Here is a 6,563-nt window from a genome sequence, read left to right on the forward strand (position 1 = left end):
ACGTGCTACGCCCAACTTTTTGTAACTCAAAGAATTAAATAACTTGATATGCCTGCTTGTACCATACGCATTACACTTTTGTTTGTGTGCATCACTTTTTTCGTTTCTGCAAGCACCCAGTAGGTGGCAGCATCCCCGTGATGAAAGCTATTCAAGCAGTGGCAGCTTGGTTTCGAGAAATAGAGGTAATTTATGATTTGGGTAATTTTGAACCAGAATATACATAATTAGCTGTAATATGGTAATATCTTATATTATCGAATACGATTTTATTATTTCTACATGATACTGAGTTATCTTTCAGATGTAGCACTGGGTGTATATTCGACAAAGACCTATACTTTAACCTTTACAAAACAGAATGCAAGAGGAAGAGAAGAGGGATGTGATGACAAATACTATCCAGTTCCAATGAGAGACCGCCCCAGAACAAGAAACACCCAACCATCACCAGCAAACTGGTGTCCTGCCTTTCATGTGACTGAGAAGACGAATCAAACCCAGAAAAGTCGCTGCATGTGGAAGTTTCCTGGATTTAAGGGTTTACAGTTGGGCAATGAACCAAGTTCGAATTATGTCTGTGTTGCACAGGAAAAGGATTTATTTGTAATTCTGTAAAAATAGAATTCCAAAATTCATTGTATTTTCACTCATAAAATTACATTATGTGGTACATGAGAAACATTTTTGTATGCCAGTTCTCAGTTTGTAAATAAAATGCACCAAACCAACACCTGAAAAAAATTTATATTGTATACAGAAAAGTTATTTCAGCCCTGATGTAGTACACATGCTACGTGCCCTAATATTTTGGTGAATTACACCATTGTTGCCACAACAATGTGTTTACCAGTAATATAAAATGTCACACATAACATCTAACGTGCAACTGCGGTTATATGAAAGTATACAAATTGCACAAACATGTGTATTGCATGGGCAATTCGTTAGGCCTCAGAACGTTTGTTTGCCTCAACCACCAATCTGTGAATGAAAATCGAACCTCTGAGCATACGGCGATGGATGATGTATAGCGAATACTGACTGTGCTTACCGCCAGTCTCCTTTACCTTGTATCAGTACTGACCTAGAAGATATTTAATGATACTCATGGAGTAGGAGAAGGTGCAAAAATCTGCCAGCAAGTTACGTAAAGTCATGTTTGTTAATAACATACTGCCTTAGTTCATTTTATTTACAGGGTAGGTAGGTGTGCATTAAAGTTCATGAATCTCAATTCAAATTCAAACTAAGTGCAAAAGAAATAGATCACTTTACAAGATACATAAAATATGTCAAATCTACTTCTGATTGAATGATAGAGGGATTTAGTATCTAGTACGATCATGGTTGACAGTAGACGGTACGGATATTTTTCAGAACAAAATTCACTCGTCAGTTCAAAATATATTTCTGGTACACCCTACCAGTTCGACAAATTAATTTGATGTGGCTACGAAGGCTTTCCCGGCGTAATAATTGATATTCTTCTCGGGTATGCAGCCGGCGCATAACGTCTTCATGACACAATATTTCCGTGGTCCAACTGGCCGCCATCTTCAGGTGAGAGTGCTGGTGCACGATCTCGCCGGAACTGACTTCCTAGCGCAAGCTGCGGCCCCTATATAGGATAAAACGGAGATGCTTTCACTGCTGAAGAAGAGTTCATTACCTGACGACGTTCTCAAAAAACTTCATCCTGGTGCTGCCGTGCCACCGAGATTATAGGGTCTTCGTCCGATCGTGAGTAATTTTGGTGCTCCTACCTACAATCTAGCCAAGTATTTAGCATCTGTTCTTGGCCCTCACGTCGGTAAATGCGAACATCACATTTCCAATTCTATGGTGTTTATTCAGAGATTGAGGTCCTTGTCTCTTAGTCCCTCGGATTTACTTGTGAGCTTTGATGTCGTGTCGCTTTTTACCCGGGTTCCTCTGGAAGAATCCTTGCAATTAATTGGTGAGAAACTGGATGAGGGAACAACCAGGCTTTGTCGCCACGTGCTGACATCGACGTACTTTTCATTTAATGACAAATATTTTGAACAGACTGACGGAGTGGCTATGGGGAGCCCATTGTCCCCAATAGTCGCCAATCTTTTTATGGAAGATTCTGAGGACATGGCGCTGAAGACGGCGTCCTTAAAACCAACTTGTTTCTGGAGGTACGTTGACGATACGTTTATGGTTTGGCCTCATGGGAGAGAAGCTCTTGACCGCCTCCTAGATAATTTTAATTCCCTGCATCCTAGCATCATGTTTACCATGGAGGTGGGAAGTGATGGTAAGCTTCCGTTTCTGGACGTTCTGGTGTACAGAAAGGATAATGGGACAATGGGGAACAGTGTTTATCGAAAGCCTACGCACACGGACCGTTACCTGCATGCTTCTAGCTGTCACCCATCGTTCCAGCGTACGGGGGTCCTGCGGACGTTGGCGAGAAGAGCTTATGCCATTTCAGATGGAGAAAGCTTGACACAAGAATTGGACCATCTTAAGGTTGTGTTCAAGCAGAATGGCTATACAGATAAACAGATCCGTCGTGCTTTCCGGTTTGGACCTTCGCCTGAACCACCAGAAGATACCTGCAAATCGGTGGCTTTTCTGCCTTTTGCTGGGAGCATTTCCTCGAAGATAGGAAGAATTCTGAAAAGATACCATATCAAAAGTATTTTTCGTCCGCCAGCCACGATTAGAGCGCTCCTTGGCTCTGTAAAGGATGACTTGGGTTTGAGGAAGCCCGGTGTGTACAAGATCCCTTGCCACTGTGGGAAGGCTTATTTTGGGCAGACAATCCGGACCATTCAGGACCGATGTGTTGAGCATCAGCGGCACACACGGCTGCTTCAACCTGAGAAATCTGCAGTGGCGGAGCACTGTCTCACCGAGGGACACAGAATGCTCTATGACAAGACACAAATGGTTGCCCCTGTATCCCGTTGTTGGGACTGTGTTTTAAAAGAATCCATAGAGATTCGCTTATCTGACAGTCTTATTAATAGAGGCAAGGGCTATCTTTTAAGTAAGACTTGGGATCCGGTGTTATCTGACATCAAAAAACAACGGTCTGTGTTTCGATCGTCGGAATAAAAAATTTTTAATTTTTGACAGCGATATCTCGATTTCGCCTATTTCCACCACTGGCGGCGCGGTATGTTTACTGCGCTAGAGACACCTTCTCGCGCACGCGTTGTTGGTCTTCTGCGGCCTATATAGGGGCCGCAGCTTGCGCTAGGAATTCAGTTCCGGCGAGATCGTGCACCAGCACTCTCACCTGAAGATGGCGGCCAGTTGGACCGCGGAAATATTGTGTCATGAAGACGTTATGATCCGGCTGCATACCCGAGAAGAATATTATAAATTAATTTGATGTCTTCAAAATTCTACAAAATAGGAGGTATTATAAACCTTTAGATATTGGCTGTTCATTTATGTGAAGTATAAATAGTATGTTACAGAAACTTAATGTTGGTTTATCAAACGTCAATATCTTTTTCATAGAAGCATAATGCCATGATATGTTTAGAAATATATATGTATATAGTTTGTGATTATTGTAAACACAGACTGATAATCTACAGTAACTGGATCACATTTATGTATATGTCAAGCTGTTGTGCTAGCAGCAAGGACTATATATAAACAACGAAACCAAGGTATGGATAGCCCAGTCCACAAAGAACTAAGTTCTACTTCCTTTCAGAATTTGATGCTCGTACCCGCGACATAGGCAATTTCTCTGTATAAGAATGGAACCAATTCAGTTTGTAGTACTTTGCTTAAGTCAAATGCATGTTGCGACCACACCAAATACATTTGTGGCAACGTAAGCTGAAGAAGGCAACCACGTCAACCCACTTCAGTGTTAGGTTAACATTGAGCTATCGCGTCTTAGCCAGAGAGGCAGAACGTAGACGTACTGGTATCGTGAATTGTCTTGTGTATCTCTTTGGCCAGACCGCGCTCTTGGGCAGCAGGGATTATCGCAGCGACCTACTGTCACAATACCAGGCAACTAACAGATGTGGATGGACTGACTTGCATGTGATGCATCTGCAAACTATAGTCAAATGGTTCAAATGGCTCTGAGCACTATGGGACTTAACTTCTGAGGTCTTCAGCCCCCTAGAACTTAGAACTACTTTAACCTAACCAACCTAATGACATCACGCACATCCATGCTCAACGCAGGATTCGAACCTGCGACCGTAGCGGTCGCGCGATTCCAGACTGTAGCGCCTAGAACCGCTCGGCCACATCGTCAGGCCAAACTATAGTCACATTAAAATTTTTTTACGGTTGATGTCTGTCACTTGACACAATAGAGTTCCCACATCGGCTACCGCTCGGTTACAGGCGACACAGCCGGCAGGAGTGGCCGAGCGGTTCTAGGCGCTACAGTCTGGAACTGCATGACCGCTACGGTCGCAGGTTAGAATCCTGCCTCGGGCTTGGATGTGTGTGATGTCCTTAGGTTAGTTCGGTTTCAGTAGTTCTAAGTTCTAGGGGACTGATGACCTCAGCAGTTTAGTCCCATAGTGCTCAGAGCTATTTGAACCATTTTTGAGCCATGTGAACCATTTTTGAACCATTTTGACACACAAACACGGCAGATCACTTTACAAACGCTGTTCATGGGTAACGCGGAGTAATGTTGGAAGCCGTCACAGTGAGGTACAACGGAAATGAGAGATGCTCTGCCGACAGCTTATTTTAAGTGACCAAATGCTGAACTGCAGCAAACGACGTGTTTTGTAGCCCTGAACTTAAACCCATGTCCTAACCTAACAACAACCTCGTGATGGGCAATGTATCCGACAAAACGGCGGTTAACATTTGTAGCAGAACTAAAATCACGATCGCATTGTCACGGCAATTAAAGATCACGTCTACGAGCAAACTCAAAGCAGTAAAGTTTGTCTCAGCACTAAAAGCAAACTGTAATTGCTCCTAGCGATGGTTATCTGAAACTACCCTCACACTGGCTACACGAGCTGCCGCGTTACCAACCGATGAGCAGTCCTCGTTGGCACTTGGCTGCAGATTATAGGCGTTACAGGCAGATTCCAAACGAAAAATGAGTGATAGGAAGAAAAATAACACATCAATATGATGATGAAAATGACGTGGAAAAGTTCTGAAAATAAAAAATAGATTTAAAGCATTTAAGGAAATAAAAATGGTAATCACAAGATTCGAACCTACAACATTATACACGGGAGGCTTGTGCGCTAACGACTTTGCTGTGCCACTGCACTATGTGACATTATTGATTGTATAGCTTTTGTGGCGCAGTCGCAACGATGAAGTGCAGCCTAAAAAAATAGGAGTCAAGCATATTCGTGCGAAGCTGACGTAAATTAAGCCGATCTCTGTGATTATAATAATCATATATGTGAAGCTGAGTCGCGCCTTGTGTAGAAGGGTCCAGTAGCGTTTGGTTAGTGCTGTGTGTCAAAATTGTATTTCGTTAGCATCGTTTCGTCACTGTGTGCGCGTGATTTCGGTGTGGTTGTCATGTTTGATGAAATATGAAATAAAAGGGCCGTACCCACTATTTGGGATCAAAATACGTCAACAAAGAGAGAGAGCAGGACGAAGAATTGGAAATCAACTAACCAATTGTTGTGCCAATTCGGCAACGGTGAAAGATTCGGGCGTGACGCTAGGAAACCAGGTCCAACGCGTGAAGTGTCAACTACTGAGTAATTTTAATCCGACTGTATAGCTGTTATACCAAGGATAGTATTATGGTCGCATCAAGTGCACGCAAGTGGCGTGATTTAAACGGAACTAAAATTGTGCCGTGAGATATGACGGACGCGGGCTTGTGGACGCTGATAATGTATAGATACGTTGGAGGTCAATGCTTGCAGCGTCTTTGGTAATTTAGCAGACATTTTGATACTCTTCTTTGACTTCGTTGATCACCGTTCCATTATCGCATAGTAACCGTTCTTAACCTCTGCCGCTCCTGCAGTGTCCAAACTGAGTTTTCGGACGTCCACTTCTTGTTGAAATTGTTTGTAATCCACTAACCATACAGAAATTTTTCGTTACCCTGTTTGCTCGTCTAATTGACACTCATGATTAACAAGTTGCTTAACTAATTATGATATCACAGTCGGAATATGCCCGAACCTCTCCTTCCTCGAACTTCAGCCGCGTGGTGTCAGGCGCGTTGACACGGTTTGCGCCGCTCGCCCCGTCGGCAGTTGAGTCCTTCCTCGTGTGTGTGTGTGTGTGTGTGTGTGTGTGTGTGTGTGTGTGTGTGTGTGTGTGTGTGTGTGTGTGTGTGTGTGTGTGTTACCCTTAGCGTAAGTTAGATTAAGTAGTAGGGACCGATGACATCAGCAGTTTGGTCCCATAGGAACTTACCACAAATTTCTAAATTTTCTCGAACTTCAACGGTCCCCAAAGACACACACAACAAATTCTTTGACGAAGTTTCCATAAAAAAGATCACTTTAAATCCTGTTACAGTGGTATCTCGACTGCTGCCCACTTCAACAAGTAAGTCTACGTCAGTGACTGGCATTCTCATTTTTCTTACCACCACCACC

The sequence above is a fragment of the Schistocerca cancellata genome, chromosome 5 (genome assembly GCF_023864275.1).
Source record: "Schistocerca cancellata isolate TAMUIC-IGC-003103 chromosome 5, iqSchCanc2.1, whole genome shotgun sequence".
Classification (NCBI taxonomy): Eukaryota; Metazoa; Arthropoda; class Insecta; order Orthoptera; family Acrididae; genus Schistocerca; species Schistocerca cancellata.